The sequence below is a fragment of the Hyla sarda genome, chromosome 5, assembly GCF_029499605.1.
Source record: "Hyla sarda isolate aHylSar1 chromosome 5, aHylSar1.hap1, whole genome shotgun sequence".
NCBI lineage: Eukaryota > Metazoa > Chordata > Amphibia > Anura > Hylidae > Hyla > Hyla sarda.
In genome coordinates this window covers 362,688,229-362,710,962 of record NC_079193.1, presented here as the reverse complement: position 1 = coordinate 362,710,962, position 22,734 = coordinate 362,688,229, and the positions used below count along the sequence as shown (strand labels likewise).

Genomic DNA, 22,734 nt, shown 5'->3' with positions numbered 1-22,734 from the left:
ACTCCCCGCACGGAGTGTACTGCGCTTTGCATAATGCGATGCGAAAGCTCGCGGTCCGCTGCTTCTCACCTGCCCCGCCGTCTTCCTGCTTCCTCCGTTCTCCCTGCTAGCCAGCGCGCACATACCCGCCTCCTAGGGCACGCAACGGTTCTCTGAGATTTAAAGGGCCAGTGTACCATTTATCGGTGCTTGTCAGGAACTATTTAACCCCGCACTTCCTCCTGTTCCCTGCCGGATCTTTACGCTCTCTAGCCTAAGAGAAAGCGTTCCCGATTGCGTATTGTCTTACTGTGGACCAGACCTCCTAGCTACGTTCTTGACCTTGCACCTGTGCCACTTGCCCTGACCTTCTGCCTGTCCTGACTTCCTAATTGCCTCATCCTTCCTGTGCCACGTTACACCTCGGCTACCTGTGTGGACAAGTCATATCAGGGGTAACGACCTGGGTGCCGCCTGCCGCTGCAAGTCCATCCCCCTTTGCGGCAGGCTCTGGTAAGAACCAGAAGCACATCAGACTCCACTCCCTGGTACGGCCCGCACCATCATCCTCAGATCTACTTCACCACTGCCGTTACAATAATGATTGGTGGGAAAGTGTGGTAAAAGAGGATTATACAGATTCTGTGAGGATTATACAGATTGCTTATCCTAGGACCTTAAATGGCTTCAGGCCAGACCTTGGAACCAAGTGGCTACCTAAGCTACAGTTCTTTGAGGAACTTGTATCCTGCAGCGGGTAGAGACATATTGGCATTCACCGGGAGTCAACCAGTTGCGTCTTACCCAACAGAAAAGAATGACTTTGGACTAGTGTTACAGTACAGGTTAGAGCAAAGAATACATGCTCCAGTGACTCCAACATTTTACCTCTCCTCAGAAGGGTAACGCCTGCTCCAGCCATATTGTTTAGTTTGTTGTTAAGAGACTGTGGCTCTGATTTACTATTGTAAACCTGACATGTTTAGTCGGATTGTGCGCCAGAGTCTGGCGCATTGCACTTGAAATTCTCTCTGCGCCAGAATGTGCCAGAATTGAAAAAATCCGACTAACTCTCCATTTTACTGAGAGAACCTGAAAAAGGGGCGTGGTCACCTGGATGTGGATTTGAGCCAAGGAAAACCCGACAGATCAGAGCATGTGTAAAAAAAAAAAAAGCTGTGATGTCACGAGCCTCCGCCTCACATGACCAGTCATCCGGCACGGAGCGAAGTTCGCTCCGTGCACCGGATATGTGGGGTGTTGCAGCTGAGATCGCGGGGGTCCCCAGTGGTGGAACCCCCTCGATCAGACATCTTATCCCCTATCCTTTGGATAGGGGTTAAGATGTCTAGGGGCAGAGTACCCCTTTAAAGACTGTTCTAAATTTCCCTTTTACAGTGTTTGGCTTGCTATCCTCACAATAACATCAAAATATTCCAATATACCATAAGGACAGGGTGTGCCCTAAGGGAACCATCTCCATTTCCACCATCATTGCAAAATCCTGTGCACTGTGTTAGCTCACAGAGAGTTGGACAACACATAGAGCATGATGCTGTGGTGTCCTGGTACATGACATGGTCCTGTACCATCTCTAGGTCCCCTCCGGAAGAGTCCCTGCAGTCCATAGGGCTCTCCTGCAAGGCTCACCCCTTGCTCACCTTCTTTTAATGCATTGTAAATGTGTTGTGTACATATTGTTCATTATACATAAAGTTGTACAAATGTATAGAGGTTAGTCATGTGAACCACTCTCATTTGACACTACCCAGAGTGCCACAGGCACAGGAACCACAGGCTAAGCAACCAATGGGCTTTAGTCCAGCCCCCTTAGTATATACGGGGCTGTAGTCTCTAAACTCTCTCTCTCTTGAGTCCTGGATTTCAGCAAAGCACAATACCTGTACTATCTAAATTCATCTCATCTAGGCCAAAGCCTAAAGAACCTGCAGCCACTTCAAAACGTGAGTTATCAAGCTCTATCTACAATTCTAGTGACTACTACTCAACTCAAGAATAATATTAGTAGCACAGTGGCCTGCATAAATCATCTCAATACTACAAGTCCCAGCAAGCCTGTGAGGTATCCTGTATCCTGGTTGCCTCTAGAGAAACTGCATATTTGTGTTTAATAAAAGTCCAAGTAAAAGTTCCAGTTATTTTCACAATTCTTCTGTGGACATTCCTTTATTGTCTGCCGTTTCTGGGTTGGTTGTCGGCAGGGCCTTATACAGAAACAACCACATCCTGGCGTCACGACAAATCAGGGTTTAACCCCTTAAGGACCGGAGGTTTTTCCGTTTTTGCATTTTCGTTTTTTGCTCCTTGCCTTTAAAAAATCATAACTCTTTCAAATTTACACCTAAAAATCCATATGATGGCTTATTTTTTGCACCACCAATTCTACTTTGTAATGACGTCAGTCATTTTGCCCAAAAATCTATGGTGAAGCGGGAAAAAAAATCATTGTGCGACAAAATTGAAAAAAAAACGCTGTTTTGTAACTTTTGGGGGCTTCCTTTTCTAGGTAGTACATTTTTCGGTAAAAATGACACCTGATATGTATTCTGTAGGTCCATACGATTAAAATGATACCCTACTTATATAGGTTTGATTTTGTCGGACTTCTGGAAAAAATCATAACTACATGCAGGAAAATTAATACGTTTAAAATTGTCATCTTCTGACCCCTATAACTTTTTTATTTTTCCGTGTATGGGGCGGTATGAGCGCTCATTTTTTGCGCCGTGATCTGAAGTTTTTAACGGTACCATTTTTGCATTGATAGGACTTATTGATCACTTTTTATTCATTTTTAAATGATATAAAAAGTGACCAAAAATGCACTATTTTGGAGTTTGGAATTTTTTTGCGGGCACGCCATTGACCGAGCGGTTTAATTAATGATATATTTTTATAATTCGGACATTTCCGCACGCGGTGATACCACATATGTTTATTTTTATTTTTATTTACACTGTTTTTTTTTTTTTTGGAAAAGGGGGGTGATTCAAACTTTTAATAGGGGAGGAGTTAAATGATCTTTATTCACTTTTTTTTTTCACTTTTTTTTTGCAGTGTTATAGCTCCCATAGGGACCTATAACACTGCACACACTGATCATTGTTATCCCATAGGGACATATAACACTGCACACACTGATCTTCTATGTTGATCACTGGTTTCTCATAAGAAACCAGTGATCAACGATTCTGCCGGATGACTGCTCATGCCTGGATCTCAGGCACTGAGCAGTCATTCGGCGATCGGACAGCGAGGAGGCAGGAAGGGGCCCTCCCGCTGTCCTGTCAGCTGTTCGGGATGCCGCGATTAGCCGCGGCTATCCCGAACAGCCCGACTGAGCTAGCCGGGAACTTTCACTTTCACTTTTAGCCGCGCGGCTCAGATTTGAGCGCGCGGCTAAAGGGTTAATAGCGCGCGGCGCCGCGATCGGCGCTGCGCGCTATTAGAGGCGGGTCCCGGCTTCACTATGACGCCGGGCCCGCCATGATATGACGCGGGGTTACTGTGTAACCCCGCGTTATATCAGAAGAGCAGGACCAAGGACGTACCGGTACGTCCTTGGTCCTTAAGGGGTTAATAACACCTTACCCCACAGGGTTAATACCACCATACCCTGCTACACCATTGCAACACCCTGGCACCACAATGCCATAGTAACTAAATCTGTGACCAGCATAGGAATATACCGTATTTTCCGCCCTATATGACGCACCGGCGTATAAGACTCCCCGTCGCTCCGGAACGTCTCTGCTGCCGCCCGGGTATCCTCGCTCTCCGTCGCCGCCATCATGTCGTTACGCACGCTGACGCACGTACGCGACAATGTGATGACGAGGAAGGAGAGCGCCGGCCATACAGGGGATCCCTGAACGGAGAAGACACCGAGGAGGCAGGTAAGGTCCCTCCCGGTGTCCTGTAAGCACTAACACGGCTATTCAGTCGGGCTGTTCGCGGCGGTCCCGAACAGCCCGACTGAGCAGCCGGGTTAGTGTCACTTTCCCTTCAGACGCAGTGGTCAGCTTTGATCGCCGCGTCTGAAGGGTTAATACAGGGCATCACCGCAATCGGTGATGTCCTGTATCAGCCGCGGGTCCCAGCCGTTGATGACCGCAGGGACCGCCGCGATAGGGGTGTATTCGCCGTATAAGACGCACCGACTTTTCCCCCCCAGTTTTGGGGAAGAAAAAGTGCGTCTTATACGGCGAAAAATACGGTAGGTCCCAGCCATACCATGGGCCTTCTCCTCTCACCAACATCAATGCACCCTCTGGGCTGCCACAGTAATCTCTTCCTTTGTCTACCTAATCCAAACGGTAGACGCATCATATAAGATGACAGTATGGCCAATGACAACCCATTCTTACCTAATTAGTGCTTGAAGTTTATCACAATTTATATGTTTTTTGTTTGTCCATCCATTTTTTGAGGATTGACCATAGGTTCTTAATGGGATTAGGATTTTGAGAGTTTGTAGGTCATGGACACAAAATTTCTATGTTTTCTTCACCGAGCCACCTAGTTATCACTTTAGCCTTGTGACATGGTCCCCGTCATGCTGGAAAAAGCAACGTACATAACCCCATTGCTCCTGGATAGTTGGGAGAAGTTGCTCTTGGAGGATATTTAGATCATTCTTCCAGGTGTCCCAAACAATCTGAATGTGGCTACATCAGAGAAAATAACTGTACCCTGTGCTTCCTGCTGAATGTCATCTGTCCTTGATGGTTTTCTTGGAAAGAAGTGGCTTCCATGCTGCCCTTCTTATCACCAGAAGCATTTTGCCTTACTGTGATGACACCTGCCTGCTACCATTCATGACGATGCACTGATGTTGAACTGATCCTATAGCAGAATTCTCTTTAGAACATGGGGGGAGATTTATCAAAACCTGTGCAGAGGAAACGTTGACCAGTTGCCCATAGCAACCAATCAGATCGCTTCTTTCATTTTGCAGAGAAGCCTTGTGAAAAATAGAAGAAGCGATCTGATTGGTTGCTATGGGCAACTGCACCACTCTTTTTCTGCACAGGTTTTGATAAATCTCCCCCATGGTCCTGACACTGTGAAGTCTTCTTCGCAGCAATTAAACCTCTCTCTTCAAAGTTCTTGATGATCTAATAAATGGTTGATTTAGGGGTAATGTTCCAAGCAGTAATGCCCTTGCCTGTAAAGCTTTTTTGATGTAAAATAATGATGACTTTAGTTGCTTCTTTGGAGGTAACCATGGTTAACAGAAGAAGACAATGATTCTGAACATCGTCCATTTTAATCAAGAACTGACAAGAAGATTACTTAAATGAGGTTAGCAGGTTATTGTGAGGCAGGGCTAACTCATGACAAGGAATTCATATTGCCACTATAAAGACTAAGGCAGCACACTCTGCGAAAACCAAAATTTTTAACCATCCCTGTAGTGAGACTTTTGCATTGCAGGTCACATGCCTAAATTGCATCCGCCTGGCGCCAAGAGGCATCGGGTGGGTGTAAAGTAAGTCTGCAGTGCGCTGGTGCTTTGAAATCCCCCCACTGTGCCCATGGTGACTGTAACATCTGTGAGCCACTGCTTCAGGTGTCTGGCTGCGGCCTTCTCTCCTCTCTCCACTGCTTCAGGTGTCTGGCTGTGGCCTTCTCTCCTCTCTCCGCTGCTTCAGGTGTCTGGCTGTGGCCTTTTCTCCTCTCTCCACTGCTTCTGGTGTCTGGCTGCGGCCTTCTCTCCTCTCTCCGCTGCTTCAGGTGTCTGGCTGCGGCCTTCTCTCCTCTCTCCGCTACTTCAGGTGTCTGGCTGCGGCCTTCTCTCCTCTCTCCACTGCTTCAGGTGTCTGGCTGCGGCCTTCTCTCCTCTCTCCACTGCTTCAGGTGTCTGGCTGCGGCCTTCTCTCCTCTCTCCGCTGCTTCAGGTGTCTGGCTGCGGCCTTCTCTCCTCTCTCCACTGCTTCAGGTGTCTGGCTGCGGCCTTCTCTCCTCTCTCCACTTCTTCAGGTGTCTGGCTGCGGCCTTCTCTCCTCTCTCCACTGCTTCAGGTGTCTGGCTGCGGCCTTCTCTCCTCTCTCCACTGCTTCAGGTGTCTGGTTGCGGCCTTCTCTCCTCTTTCCACTTCTTCAGGTGTCTGGCTGCGGCCTTCTCTCCTCTCTCCACTGCTTCAGGTGTCTGGCTGCGGCCTTCTCTCCTCTCTCCACTGCTTCAGGTGTCTGGCTGCGTCCTTCTCTCCTCTCTCCACTGCTTCAGGTGTCTGGCTGTGGCCTTCTCTCCTCTCTCCACTTCTTCAGGTGTCTGGCTGCGGCCTTCTCTCCTCTCTCCACTGCTTCAGGTGTCTGGCTGTGGCCTTCTCTCCTCTCTCCACTTCTTCAGGTGTCTGGCTGCGGCCTTCTCTCCTCTCTCCACTGCTTCAGGTGTCTGGCTGCGGCCTTCTCTCCTCTCTCCACTGCTTCAGGTGTCTGGCTGCGGCCTTCTCTCCTCTCTCCACTGCTTCAGGTGTCTGGTTGCGGCCTTCTGTCCTCTTTCCACTTCTTCAGGTGTCTGGCTGCGGCCTTCTGTCCTCTCTCCACTGCTTCAGGTGTCTGGCTGCGGCCTTCTCTCCTCTCTCCACTTCTTCAGGTGTCTGGCTGCGGCCTTCTGTCCTCTCTCCACTTCTTCAGGTGTCTGGCTGCGGCCTTCTCTCCACTGCTCACACATGCTTGGCTGAGAAGGGGATATGGACTAGTAGCTGTTACATGTATATGGCCTATGGTCACTTTATATCCTACAGAGTAACTATGGATGTGATCAGTTTTAAAGGGGTACTCCGGTGAAAACCTTTTTTCTTTTAAATCAACTGGTGGCAGAAAGTTAAACATATTTGTAAATTACTTCTATTAAAAAATCTTAATCCTTCCTGTACTTATTAGCTGCTGAATACTACAGAGGAAATTATTTTCTTTTTGGAATGCTCTCTGATGACATCACGACCACAGTTCTCTCTGCTGACGTTATTATAATAATAAAAAAGCTTTATTTTCTGTTTTCCTTCGTGGGATTTGAACCCAAGTCCCCAGCACTGCAAGGCAGCAGTGCTAACCACTGAGCCTCCATGCTGCCCTTTGCATACATGTGCTATGCATGTGCTATGCATGGTTGCTAAAATGGACAGAGATGTCAGCAGAGAGCACTGTGCTCGTGATGTCATCAGTGTTCCAAAAAGAAAGGAATTTCCTCTGTAGCATTCAGCAGCTAATAAGTACTGGAAGGATTAAGATTTTTAATAGAAGTAATTTACAAATATGTTTAACTTTCTGCCACCAGTTGATTTAAAAGAAAAAAGGTTTTCACCGGAGTACCCCTTTAAGAGAAGAGTTTTCTATGGATACAGTATATGATATCTGGTTACCGCTGAGTTGTCTCTGGGGGAACATCACCTTTCAATTGTGTTTCTATATATTTCTATAGATATAGGTCTTTGAAACTTTGGGATACAGCAAAATAAAAGCATCTTTCCTAGCCTTTGCAGAGAAATTTTAATGGAAGTAATGACACCCCCTGCGAAGAACAGAAGAACTTCAGTGGTCATGTAAGACCTCAAGACTGCTGGAATCCTAGAATCCTATTTATTCTTCTGTAGGAGGCACAAGATTTTTTATAATACATCTTTCCAATTGAAACAAATCAAGAGACTTGTGGTCTGGTGGAGATACAGTATGTTATATGTCAAGTTATTTTGTATTTTGTCATCATGTTAACCCTGAAGTTATTGGGTTCTGGGTTTACATTCCACCAGGGACAAATCTGCATAAAATGTATATTCCTGCACCCCTGATGGTCCAGTGTAGCGGAAGGGTACATGCCTGCTTCCCTGGTGGTCTGAGGTATTAGAAGGGTTTATGCCTTTTTCCCTGGTGGTCTGGGGTAGTGGAAGGGTTCATGTCTTTTTTCCCTGGTGGTCTAGGGTAGTGGAAGGGTTCATGCCTTCTTCCCTGGTGGCCTGGAGTAATGGAAGGGTTCATGCCTGGCGGTCTGGGGTAGTGGAAGGGTTCATGCCCGCTTCCCTGGTGGTCTGGGGTAGTGGAAGAGTTCATCCCAGCTTCCCTGGTGGTCTGGGGTAGTGAAAGGGTTCATCACTGATTCCCTGTTGGTCTTATACAAGTGGTTAAGTCATTAGTTGTACATTCCCTGGTGGTACAGGACCGTCTAGCAGTTAGATTTACATTTTGTAGATGTCTTAGGCAGTGAAGCTGCTACTTTTACATTTCCTGGTGATGTAGAATAGATTAATGGGTAGTTGTACATTTCCATGGTGATCTTTGACAGCGATGATGCTAGGTTGACATTCCTTGGTGATCTAGGACAGTATAGGGATGAATTTTACATTCCATTTTGGTCTAATGCAGTTATATGATTAGTTTTGCACTGGATTTACATTACCATTTTTAGTGGTCTATGGCAGTGAAGGTGTTACTCTTACATCCCCTGGTGGTCCGGTGTAGATAGGCTAGTAGTTTTATTTCCCTGGTGGTCTAAGGCATTGCATGGCTTTGTTTTATCTTCCCTGGTGGTCAAGGGCATTGCAAGGGTTACTTTTGCCTTCCTTGGTCATCTAGGACATTGCATGGGTTTGTTATACTTTCCCTGGTGGTCTGGGGCATTGCATGGGTTAGTTTTACTTTCCCTGGAGGTCTAGACCAGTAGCTGGCTTTTTTTTTTTTTTTTATTCCTTAGTGGTCTAGGGCAATGCATGAGTTAGTTTTACTTTCCTTGTGGTCTAGGGCAGAACATGGGTTACTTTTACTTTCCTTAGTGGTGTAGGGCAATGGCTGGGCTAGTTTACTTTCCCTGGTGGTCTAGTGTAGATAGGTGGTTAGTTTTACATTCTCTGTTTTTCTAGGGCATTTGAATTGTTAGTTTTACATTTGTGGGTCTAGGGCAGTGCAGCAGTAAGTATTACATATCCTGGTAGTCTAGGGCCATGAGTGGGATTTTTTTTTTTAAATTCCCTGGTGGTCTAGATTTAGTTTTACATTTCCTGGTGTCATTGAACAATGATTTGGTTAGTTTTTCATTTCTTGTTGGTCTAGCGTTAATTTTACATTCCCTGATAGTCTAGAGTTAGTTTTACATTCCCTGGTGGTCTAGATTTAGTTTTACATTCCCTGGTAGTCTAGAGTTTGGCTGCATGCACACCACGTTTTTGCAAATCAGTTCCCGTATCAGGTTTTTGATGAAAAACTGATTCCTCAAAACCTGACTAAACTGTATCAAAATGTGTGTACAAATTTCAACCCGTATACAGTTAAAAACTGTATACGGTTTGAAAAATGATGTCCGGTTGCATCCGTTTTTTAAGAAAAAAACAGATACGTTTTTAACTTTTCACTCCATTTTGAATACATTTTCACTTGTTTGATTGAAATTCCAAGAAAAAACTGTGCAAAGTAAAAAACCGTATGGTGAAAACTGGATGGAACCGTACGCACATATGGTTCTGTACGGTTCCCACTGACTCCCATACAGTTTTTCCCCCGGACCAAAAATCGCGGTAGACTACGGTGTTTGGTTCGGGAAAAAAACCTGACAAAACCGTACAGGATGCAAAATGGACACAACCTGATGCATCTTTTGGCATACGGTTTTCAATGGAGAGTCAATAAATTTTTTGATTTTCAATACGGTTCCGAACGGTTTTCACATTGAAAACGTATACGGGAACTGTATTGCAAAAAACGTAGTGTGAATGCAGCTTTAGTTTTACATTCCCTGGTGGTCTAGATTTAGTTTTACATTCCCTGGTGGTCTAGATTTAGTTTTACATTCCCTGGTGGTCTAGATTTAGTTTTACATTCCCTGGTGGTCTAGTTAGTTTTAAATTCCCTGGTGGTCTAGAGTTAGTTTTACATTCCCTGGTGGTCTAGAGTTGTTTTTACATTCCTGGGTGTTGTAGGTTTAGTTTTACATTCCCTGGTAGTCTAGAGATAGTTTTACATTCCCTGGTGGTCTAGAGATAGTTTTACATTCCCTGGTGGTCTAGAGATAGTTTTACATTCCCTGGTGGTCTAGAAATAGTTTTACATTCCCTGGTGGTCTAGAGTTAGTTTTACATTCCCTGGTGGTCTAGAGTTAGTTTTAAATTTCCTGGTGGTCTAGGTTTAGTTTTACATTGTCACGATTCGGCTGGCTGGAGGTGGATCCTCTGTGCCAGAGAGGGATTGGCGTGGACCGTGTCGGTGGACCGGTTCTAAGTTGCTACTGGTATTCACCAGAGCCCGCCGCAAAGCGGGATGGTCTTGCAGCGGCGGTAGCAACCAGGTCGTATCCACCGGCAACGGCTCAACATCTCTGACTGCTGAGATAAGCGCGGTACAAGGGAGTAGACAAGAGCAAGGTCGGACGTAGCAGAAGGTCAGGGCAGGCAGCAAGGATCGTAGTCAGGGGCAACGGCAGGAGGTCTGGAACACAGGCTAGGAACACACAAGGGAACGCTTTCACTGGCACAATGGCAACAAGATCCGGCAAGGAAGTGCAGGGGAAGTGAGGTATACATAGGGAGTGCACAGGTGAAGATACTGATTAAAACCTCATGCGCCAATCAGTGGCGCACCGGCCCTTTAAATCGCAAAGACCCGGCGCGCGTGCGCCCTAAGGAGCGGGGCCGCGCACGCCGGGACAGCACAGATGGGGAACGGGTCTGGTAAGTGAGTCGGGATGCGCATCGCGAGCGGGCGCGTCCCGCGTCGCGAATCGCATCCCGGCTGGGAACATTATCACAGCGCACCCGGTCAGCAATTTTACATTCCCTGGTAGTCTAGAGATAGTTTTACATTCCCTGGTGGTCTAGATTTAGTTTTACATTCCCTGGTGGTCTAGAGTTAGTTTTACATTCCCTGGTGTTCTAGGTTTAGTTTTACATTCCCTGGTGTTCTAGGTTTAGTTTTACATTCCCTTGTAGTCTAGAGATAGTTTTACATTCCCTGGTGCTCTAGAGTTAGTTTTACATTCCCTGGTGTTCTAGAGTTAGTTTTACATTCCCTGGTGGTCTAGAGTTAGTTTTACATTCCCTGGTGGTCTAGAGTTAGTTTTACATTCCCTGGTGGTCTAGAGTTAGTTTTACATTCCCTGGTGGTCTAGAGTTGGTTTTACATTCCCTGGTGGTCTAGAGTTGGTTTTACATTCCCTGGTGGTCTAGAGTTAGTTTTACATTCCCTGGTGATCTACAACAATGAAAGAGTAAGCTCTAGATGTGCCCATGCTGCACAGGTGACTTAGTGGAGCTCACACGGTGGGTCATACACTAGTGACACAGCATCCTGTGTGCGCTGAGCTCCTGTCACCGTGGGAGTTCTCTGTGTACAGATTTCCAGCCTGTCCCTATTCACATTTCTCTTTTGGGCAGGGTGTGGACCTGCAGAGGACAGGCCGGCTGACAGATCCGCCATGAAGCGTGCATTTCCAGTAGGTAAGTAAAGAAATGGCGGCTAATGAAAACATTCAGCTGGGAGATCAGGAACCTGTCAGTCATTTTACATGGGAAAGTGATTCAGAGCGGCCGCGTGTGCAACCGAGATCCTGCAAATGTGGCTTTAATTCTATAGAGAGGCACCGAATAGAGGTGCAAATATTCAATATAAATAATAAACCCTGTGTAGCAGAGCAGAGTTTGTCATGTAAATCTTCATAAAAAATTTCCCACAGTTTACATTCAGTCCTAGGCAAATCCTTATAAACGGTTTTGCCATTATCTGTCCCAGACAAACTCAGCTCTGCTACATCTGTGTGTGTTGTTTTACTATCCCTTAATAGGAAGCATCTAATGTATCAGGGCTTTAAAGTGGTACTCCGGTGAAAACCTTTTTTCTTTTAAATCAACTGGTGGCAGAAAGTTAAACATATTTGTAAATTACTTCTATTAAAAAAATCTTTATCCTTCCAGTACTTATTAGCTGCTGAATGCTACAGAGGAAATTCCTTTCTTTTTGGAACACTGATGACATCACGAGCACAGTGCTCTCTGCTGACATCTCTGTCCATTTTAGCAACCATGCATAGCAGATGTATGCTAAGGGCAGCATAGTGGCTCAGTGGTTAGCACTGCTGCCTTGTAGTGCTGGGGACTTGGGTTCAAATCCCACTAAGGACAACAACAATAAATAAAGCGTTATTATTATTATAATAACGTCAGCAGAGAGAACTGTGGTCGTGATGTCATCAGAGAGAATTCCAAAAAGAAAATAATTTCCTCTGTAGTATTCAGCAGCTAATAAGTTCAGGAAGGATTAAGATTTTTTAATAGAAGTAATTTACAAATATGTTTAACTTTCTGCCACCAGTTGATTTAAAAGAAAAATGGTTTTCACCGGAGTACCCCTTTAACTGTAGTTTCTTATTGCTCAGAACAGAACTTTTTTCTCCGGTTATAAGTGTTGCAGATCTTTCGGTTTTGATCTTACTCTCCGGTGATACATATACATATATATATATATTGCAAGGAACGGTGCAGAACAGTAAATCTGCAAGGTATGGTGGTGGATAAAGTGTGGTAGAGACTGAATATGGGCTCCAGCTTTGTACTTTATGGGAATTATACAGGGGTTAAATGGGTACTCCACCGGAAAAACTCCACCGGAAAAAAAAAAAAAAGTAAATCAACTGGTGCCAGAAAGTTAAACAGATTTGTAAATTACTTCTATTTAAAAATGTAATCCTTCCAGTACTTATGAGCTGCTGTATGCTCCACAGGAAGTTCTTTTCTTTTTGAATTTCCTTTCTGTCTGACCACAGTGCTCTCTGCTGACACCTCTGTCCATTTTAGGAACTTTCCAGAGTAGGAGAAAATTCCCATAGCAAACCTATCTTGCTCTGGACAGTTCCTAAAATGAACAGAGATGTCAGTAGAGAGCACTTTGGTTAGACAGAAACGTAATCCTTCTAGTACTTATCAGCTGCTGTATGCTCCAAAGGAAATTGTGTAGTTCTTTTCAGTCTGACCACTGTTCTCTCTGCTGACACCTCTGTCCATGTCAGGAACTGTCCTGTCCAGGTTTGCTATGGGGATTTGCATCTACTCTAGACAGTTCCTGACACAGACAGAAGTGGCAGCAGAGAGCGCTGTGGTCAGACTGGAAAGAACTACACAACTTCCTCTGTACTACACAGCAGCTGATAAGTACTGGAAGGATTAAGATTTTTTTTAATAGAAGTGATTTACAAATCTGTATAACCCTCTGGCACCAGTTGATTTGGAAAAAAAAACAATTCCTTCCTCCGGAAAGTCAAAGCTTAAAAAACAAACAAACAAACAAACAAAAAAAAGCTTTAGATATTTTATACATTATGCCAGTGTATCCCAACCAGGGTGCCTCCAGCTGTTGCAAAACTACAACTCCCAGCATGTCCGGACAGCCGTTGGCTGTCCGCACATGCTGGGAGTTGTAGTTTTGCAACAGCTGGAGCCACTCTGGTTGGGAAACACTGCTATATATGCAGTGTATTCTTTACCGATTACAACGTGTTTCACCATCTTGCGTTTCACCGGTTCGTCAGCCTTTAGAATCCATCGGACTAATGAACTTTGCCAGATTTGAGATTTGTTATTTTAATAGAATTTGTTTTCTGAATGTATTTTATTGACCTATAAATCGGCAAAATCATGCGAAATGCGTTAGTCATCTCTAGTACAGAATGTACCGGACAGTATTTGTAATAAACGTATTTCGCGTTCTTCTTCTGTTTTCGAGGCCTCTTGTGCTTGTTAGATCCTCCAGGTACAGTATGACGGACATCTCGAATCTCGAGGATGTGTTACCACAGATGAGCCGGCAAGAAATAAGACGCCATGATCTCTAAGGTGTCATCAAAGCGTCAAGGAATCAAAGAATGGAGAACGTATACTTACGGGATCAAATGTGAAGGACACGACGAGAATGATCTGACGTGACCTGGAAAGACAAGGTGTGGAGACCAAACAGGACCATGATGAACATCTACTGGACGGCTACGGAGACGGATTTACAATCTGTTCGATCTCAGTTGGACCTTTTAGGTTGGATAAATCCTTTATGATCTATTGTATATGAAGCATCCTGATGAATTAAAGGGGTTATCCAACCCAATCCAAGGTGACTTTACTAATTACCTGTCATACAGTAATGGACATGCGTACCAATGATCTGTGCTTGTGTTGGTGGTAAATGACCATGTCCTGTGTCCCCCATTGGCTAACTCCAACTACTATCCCCAGCATCCCTTGTTTCTATATGGGAGTAGACTTATCTCCCTCGCACACATAAACCACCCCACCCATTGCAGCACAGCTAGGCTCCCTTCCATGCGTGCTGTGCTTAAAACTACAATTCCCTGCAGCCCAGTGGAGAATGATCTCCTCTCCCACCCAGCGGTCACACCACCCGCTAAAGCACAGACACGCTCCCTTTCAACACCGACTAGTGATGTAATGTCTTGGGCCACACTGCAACCTTGCTCATTTTGTATTCTGCTAAATATAAACATCCGGGGCAATGATCACATAAGAATTGCGAGACCAACCATCAAACACAGGTACAGACACTATATTATATGAACTACACTAACTTTACAGCCCCTGTAGCATAGTCAAATAAAAAAAAATCCACCAAGGTCATTGAGAAAGAGGTATCCTAAACCTCGAAACGCGTCTGACATAGGTGAATAAAGAAAATTTTAATTGTACCAGTGACTTCTGAAGTTTATTGCTACGGGTGGCGCCGAGGATCCAGAGTTTTTTTCCCCTTCTATCCTGATAAAAAAAAAAATCCTGGAATCCTTTAAAGCTTAGGGATAGGTGATAAGATGTCTGATCTCAGGGATCCTGCCACCGGGGACCGGGTCGGCAGCGGTGGCGTTTGAAACACGGAGGCTTGGAGCTTCTGCGTTCGTGAGGTCACACCACGCCCCCTCCATTCATGTCTATGGGAGGGGGTGTGACGGCTAGTGCGTAGTTGTCATGCCTCCTCCCATAGACATGAATGGAGGGGGCGTGGTGGCTGTAGTCGTCAGTTATCTGGCACCGTGCACGGATGATTGGGGTGCTGCACCGGTCCCCCGCGATCAGACATCTTATCCCCTATCCTTTGGATAGAGGATAAGAAGTTTTAAGGCAGAGTACCCCTTTAAGGCCTACAGAGATCTGGTAGAACTTTGGTCTGGGCACCGTTATAATTCTTAGTTGACCCTATAGTAACAAAACACAAGTTCGTCTCAGATTTGAAAACATATCTACTATGTATTTTGTTTTTGTAATTTGGTAACTCAGCCTCTAGCTTTCAGCCTCTGTAACCCCCACTGTTGGCAAGAACAGAGAATCCCAAATACATGTTCTCAGCAGGACGGAAATGTGCTATCCCCAAGAATGTTAGACTAAATTTCTCCTAGGTCAAGAAAGGATTGGTAGCTGAGTAGGGACTTCTTCCTTTCTAGAACCAATCCAATGGATAGTGGATAAGATGTCTGATCTTGGGGGTCCCTCTACTGGGGACCCCTGTGATCCTCCTGCTGCACCTGGCGTTCATTTAGAGCGTCAGGTGCAGCACCGCAGGCTTTGGATAGGGGATAAGATGTCTAGAGGTGGAGTGCCCCCTTAACACCTCTGCATACTACACTCTCTACTTTAAGACTGAAATGCTCTGCTTAATGCAGACTACTGACCAGATTCAATTTCTCTCAGGACAAGAAAGGATAGGTAGCTGACTAGGGACTTCTTCCTTTCTAGAACTTTCTTTATCATGAATGGGTGTTAACAGTATATTACCCTTGAAACTTGCTCTGCCATTACACATTTTCACCAGTAGAGGTCACCAAAGTAAATAACATACATTACTTGTTACATAGACATTCACAGATTGCAAACAGGATTGCAAATCCTAACCACTATGAGCCATAATCGGCCTCCAGATTTAGGCTGGTCGGAAAAAATTTGTTCAAAATCGAAAGTGTCCTGATCACCCTGATAAGTCGCGCGTGACTTCACGAGGTTTTCTAGGTTTCATGTTTTTCATATTTCCTGTGCAGAGTATGTACTGTGGGAAACATGATGGACAATGAACGAGATGAGCGGCTGTGTATGAGGAGTAGTAGATGATGTAGTAGTATTAGTACTACTAGAGTAGGGAACATGATGGACAATGCACGAGATGAGCGGCTGTGTAGGAGTAGTAGTAGATGATGTAGTAGTAGTAGTACTACTAGAGTATGGAACATGATGGACAATGCACGAGATGAGCGGCTGTGTAGGAGTAGTAGTAGTAGATGATGTAGTAGTAGTAGTACTAGTAGAGTATGGAACATGATGGACAAGGCAGGAGATGAGCGGCCGTGTAGTAGTAGTAGATGAAGTAGTAGTAGTAGTGGTAGAAGTAGTTGTAGTAGTAGTAGCAGTAGCAGTAGTAGTAGTAGTAGTAGTGGTGGTAGAAGTAGTAGTAGTTGTTGTAGTAGTAGTAGTTCAGTATGGAACATGATGGACATGGCAGGAGATGAGCGGCTGTGTAGGAGTAGTAGTAGTAGATGATGTAGTAGTAGTAGTACTACTAGAGTATGGAACATGATGGACAAGGCAGGAGATGAGCGGCCGTGTAGTAGTAGTAGATGAAGTAGTAGTAGTAGTGGTAGAAGTAGTTGTAGTAGTAGTAGCAGTAGCAGTAGTAGTAGTAGTAGTGGTGGTAGAAGTAGAAGTAGTATTAGTAGTTGTTGTAGTAGTAGTAGTTCAGTATGAAACATGATGGACATGGCAGGAGATGTGCACCGTAGGAGTAGTAGTATTAGTTAGTAGAAGTAGTTGTAGTAATAGTAGTAGTATGTTTGAGAAATTCAAGATGAATTCTATTTGCACCAAATTGACTCGCTCATCTCTAGGAAAGACCCATTGGATTATGGAGCAGTGATCTAAGGCCCAACAATCCTGGTGAGAGCTAAAGTAGACCAGAATTGTAAACGCATGCAGGGACTATTCTACCCTATTACGCTTTTTCAGTCCCCTATCAATGGTCATAAAAAGGCATACTACTGGTCCTTAAGGGGTTAAAAGTGTCCTTACCTAAATCGCAAAGACTAAAAAAATTCTCAGATGTCCCTGGAGAGAGTGCACATGAGTTCAGACATGTCAGAAGCAGTCAAGTGTGGCGCTTATCGAAATGGCACTGAACAAGTCCAATTTACACAAGTTTTAGGATCCCATCCTCCTAATCCCAAGGTCTAACCCAGCAGTCTGAATAAAAGCAAAAGACAAACAAAAAAGCAAACACATTAGCGGCGGAGTTAATTCATTAGATATTTGGTCGGTTTCGGCATCTGACATGGCATTGACACAATTGTTTGGAAAGGCTTTAAGTGCTGCTCAGGGCTGTTTCCGCAGCAATTCTCTGGTCAAACAGGCTGGAAAAGACTCTGTCTGTGTACACTGGTGTCAAATAATAATAATTAAAAAAATGGCATCACATTATTTGATGTTCCCACCCTATTGCGGCCAAAGTGCTGTTGGGACAAAACCAAAAAGTTTGTCAAATGTTTGAATGTTTAGACTCTATGTCAGGGCCAGACTTGGCGTCTGAGACAGTTATGATGACTGATTGTAGCCTACACTCAAAAACATATGGATTGAGAACTGAAACCACCACTGGGAATTGGACAAATTCCCCCAAAGGAGCGGCAGCTAATAAAAAATTTACGAAAAAAGTAAAAATTAGCTTTAATCGAATTTGCTATGAGCTTTTCAAAGAAATTTGATTTGTTCAAATCCAAAATATTTGGGATTTGTTCTAGGCAAATCGGGTACAGGAGCAGGGATTCCTGTTAAAGATTGGAGTCCCTGCTCCTGTACAGTAAGCAGTCAGGCATACACTGTATGCATCGCCGTTTACACTCACTACATTTCAGGGACCAAATTTAAATCAACTGGCCCAAGATACATTTTTTGATGCTCCCACCCTACTGCTCTGAAAGTGCTGTTGGGACAAAGCCAAAAAGTTTGGCAAATGTTTGACAATTATGACTGATATTAGCCTACACTCAAAAACATATAGGGCGAGAAATGAAACCACCACTGGGGATGCCCATTGGACAAATTCCCCACCAAAAAATGTAAAAAAAAAACGGGAAAAAAACTTTGGGGGGACTTACAGGCAAATTGTGTACGGGAGCAGGGATTTCAGTCGTAGATAGGAGTCCCTGCTCCTGTACACTAAGCAGTCAAGCATACACTGTATGCTTCATCACTCAGTACATTTCAGAGGCCAAATTTGAATCAATTGTCGAATCTGATTTGAATTTGATGGCTTAAAATACATTATTTGATGTTCCCACCCTACTGCTCGGAATTGCTCTTGGGACAAAAGCAAAAAGTTTATCAAATGTTTGAATGTTTATGTCAGGGCTAGAGTGGGCGCCTAAGGGTGGGTTCACACCACGTTTTTGCAATACAGTTCCTGTATCAGGTTTTTGATTTAAAAAAATGGATTCCTCAAAACCTGACTAAACTGTATCAAAACGTGTGTACAAAGTTTTATCTGTATACGGTTGAAAAATTATGTCCGGTTGCATCCGTTTTTTACGGAAAAATTGCATACGTTTTGAACTTTTCACTCCATTATGAATAAAGTTTCACTTGTTTGATTGAAATTACAAGAAAAAAAACTGTGGAAAGTCAAAAACCGTATGGTGAAAACTGGATGGAACCGTATGCACATACACTTCTGTACGGTTCCCATTGACTCCCATGTTAAAAAAAACAAACATATACGGTTTAAAACAGTTTTTCACCCAGACCAAAAACCGTGGTAGGCCACGGTTTTCTGTCCGAAAAAAAAAAAAGTTAAAAACCGTATGGTTTGAAAAACGGAGACAACCGTATACAATATGGTGCATACGGTTTTGAATGGGAAGTCTAAGTTCTGTGCGGTTGCATACGCTTTTTTTTATGAAACTGTATGCCGAAACCGAATAGCAAAATCGTGGTGTTAAATACCCTAAGATATTTATGACTGATGTTAGCCTAACCTAATGAAAATAAAAAAAATTTAAAAAATTAGCTTGAATCAAATTTGTTCTCAGTTTCCGTTAAAATGAATCCAAATCCAAAATGATGGGGAATTTGTTTCGGGCTAATTGTGTACAAAAGCAGGGGTTCCTGTTAAAGATATGTGTCCCTGCTGCTGTACACTAAGCAGTCAGGCACACACTGTATGCATCGCCGCTCACACTCAATACAAGGGTCCATATTTGAATCAACAATCGAACTAGATTCAAATTTGATACCTGACTCAAACATAACAACCCAAAATTAATTTCGGGAATTTTTCTCATCTCTAAATAAACACACAATTTTATTTAGAATTTTGTTCAGCTCTGGGTAAACTTCAGGGTTCAGTAATATTTTGTCAAAGGTGATTTCAATCGCTGTTATGTTATATGTACGATCGGGAAAACCTTACATTGGCCTAAAGCAGTGTTTCCCAACCAGGCGGCCTCCAGCTGTGGCAAAACTACAACTCTAAGCATGCCCGGACAGCCAAAGGCTGTCCGGGCATGCTGGGGGTTGTAGTTTTGCAACAGCTGGAGGCCCCCTGGTTGGCAAAAACTAGCCTATGTGTCCATATGGTCCAAACCACCTGTTTCTTGAAACCAAAGCCGAAAGCTGTCCATGCATGTTGGGATTTGTAGTTTTGCAACAGCTGGAGGCACCCTGGTTGGGAAACACTGGCCTATGGGTCCATATGATGAAAATTACCTGTTTCTTGAAAGATACATATTTAAAGGTAATATATAACCTAAATTTTTATTTTATTTAAAAAAAAATTCACAGATTTCATTAAAATGTTGTTCTAATCATTTTCTATTTCACAGTATTTTTTTTACATTTTTTTGTGCATTATTATGTGAGGCAGCCATCTTGCCTGAGCTGTTTTTAACAGCATTTTGTGATATGCTTTACTGCAAGCACCGTGGACATAGACAACAATGGACAGGAGCCGTCTTGGGCTATGTTCACATGGTGGAAATTCCTTCCGCTTTTCCACTCAAATTCCATTCTGCAAAGCTTGCTGGGAAATTTTAGAATTTATTCATTTTTTTCCAAAATTTCGGCAAAATTTCTGTGTGCTCAAATACAGGATTCTGCCAAATTACTAAACCTCATTGAGTTTAATGGGATTACGCCCGGAATTAGCAAAATAAAATAAAAAGACAGGTTCAATTTTTTGCAGAAGCCAGAACGCAGAATTTCCGCAGCCGAAATTCTGCCATGTGAATGAGACAGCGGAATCCCCATTCAATTCAATGTGCCGTAAATTTTGATATTTATTTATCACTACATACCCATATGAGGCTTGTTTTATGCAGGAATAATTGTAATTTGTAATGACATCACTAATTTTACCACAAAATCTACAGCAAAGCCAAAAAAGAATATATATATATATATATATATATATATATATATATATATATATATTATTATTATTATTATTATTATTTGTGGGGCAAAAATTGGAAAATAAAATACAATTTAGCAATTTTGGGGGGTTTCGTTTCTTCCCAGTGCACTTTTTGGTTAAAATGACACAATGGCTCTGATTTACTATTGTAAACCATCAGGTTGTGCGCCAGATTCCAGCGCATTGTGCCAGAAATTCTGTCTGCGCTAGAATTTGTGCCAGATTTTGTGCCAAAATTGAAAAAGACCCGCTAACTCTCCATTTTACTGAGAAAACCCTACAGGGGGCGTGGTCACCTATGAAAGTGGGCGTAGCTGCTGAAAAGGGGGGTGTATCCAGCATTTTCACAGAAACCCAACATATTTACTAAGGTTTCCACAGAAAATGTGGTGGATTTGAGCCGAGGAAAACCTGACAGATCAGAACATGTGTAAAAAAAAGCAAAATGTAGGGAAAGTGGAAAATGTAGGGAAACCTTAGTAAATACCGTGGAAAATAAATTGTATGGAATTAAAACCCACAAAGAAAACTACACAACACTCTTAGTAAATCAGGGCCATTGATTATAAATAGACACGGTGTAATGCTTCATTTAACCTGCAGTGGCGCTGCAAGAAAATTGAACTCTTCCTGGCAAGTTTTCCCACAGATGATGGCCGGGGGCCCAGGATTGGAATGCTTTGTGGTTAGATTATCATCAAGGGAGCCTTCTTACAAGTAGGGGTTGTAGGAGTTCCCCTTTAAGAGCCAGGATGGGTCTATTTATCCTTCTTTGTGTTGTACACAAGATCAATTGTTCTATGATCAGCGTAGTGTTGGCTTTAGCCCAGCATTGTAAATGGAAAGCTGGGATGGAAACGTTTCACACTTCACTGTTGGCCGCTAAGTAATGACATTGTCTGACGGAATAAACAAATAATGGGATTTCCCTGAAGTTCCTTCGTGTAGAATTATGTGTAACTAAGTGTGACCGCGAAGACAGCGAGCAACGGTCAGACACCTATTCTTCATCTCTCTCCTTGCTGTACCCTCCATACAATACCCAGATAACCAAAGAATCTGGGATTCAGCAAGGATATGTCATATTGTAAGATAGATAGATATGAGATATATATATATATATATATATAGATAGATAGATATGAGATAGATAGATATGAGATAGATATGAGATAGATAGATAGATAGATAGATAAGTATGAGATAGATATGAGATAGAAAGGAGATAGATAGATAGATATGAGATAGATATGAGATATATATAGATAGATAGATAGATAGATAGATAGATATGAGATAGATAAATAGATAGGAGATAGATAGATATATACAACCAAAGAATAAGTTGGCCAGCACTATTGATTCCAAACTATTGTAAAGACCTGGCTTACAGGTGCAGGCTGCTGGGCTAAATATACAGCAACATGAGAATACAGCAGCACACTGCTAGCACAAAGATATAGATACAACATGTGTATATAGATAAAACATGAGTATATAGATAGAACATGAAAAGCTATACAGCTGTAGTGCAATAAATGAAAATATGAAACTATGAAATTATGAGGTACTTCCGTCCCAGAATGAGGTCACCTTACCGTGGTGGGACGGTCCACACTATTTGGCCGCCAAATTTGCAAGCTAAGTACCTCATAATTTCATAGTTTCATATTTTCATTTATTGCATTACAGCTGTATAGCTTTTCATGTTCTATCTATATACTCATGTTTTATTTATATACTCATGTTTCATCTATATCTTAGTGCTAGCAGTGTGCTGCTGTATTCTCCTGTTGCTAGATAGATATATAGATATGAGATAGATAGATATGAGAGAAAGATAGATAGATATGAGATAGATAGATATGAGATAGATAGATACATGAAGGATATATATATATATATATATATATATATATATATATGAGATAGATAGATAGATTAAATCTACTAAAAGTGTGTAGATGTGTATTTGATATTCTATCACCATAAAGTGTCATATAAACAAAGACAGGAGTCCTTACTTCTGAACAGTAAGCTTTATGCATTGTTACTTAAACGTCTTACATTCACTGAGCAGTAAGCTTTACAGTCAGTGTGCGTCTCGCTGCTCAGTATGCAGCTTCAATAAAATTATGCACCACAGAAAGTATGGAGAGGAGAAGGGATTCCTGTTGAAGAGAGGAGTCACTGCTCTTTCCAAGACACACTATATTGATAATGGGCTTCTTGTAGTACATCATGTATGTTGGTGGTGGTGGTTACATCTGTAGATAGATAAGATAAATAAAATAAAATAGTGACTGCCATT

General features: G+C 43.1%; 1 long non-coding RNA gene across 2 annotated transcripts; it reads left to right on the top strand.

Annotated features, from left to right (window-relative positions):
* The first annotated feature begins 7,367 nt into the window (after positions 1-7,367).
* LOC130274429 (uncharacterized) lies at positions 7,368-13,837 on the top strand. Of its 2 annotated transcripts, none has more exons than XR_008844374.1 (3): positions 7,368-7,546; positions 11,360-11,422; positions 13,701-13,837. It is a non-coding gene; the product is annotated as an uncharacterized LOC130274429 (long non-coding RNA). The 2 variants fall into 2 exon arrangements; XR_008844373.1 differs by having other exon boundaries at positions 7,368-7,671.
* The last annotated feature ends 8,897 nt before the right edge of the window (positions 13,838-22,734 follow it).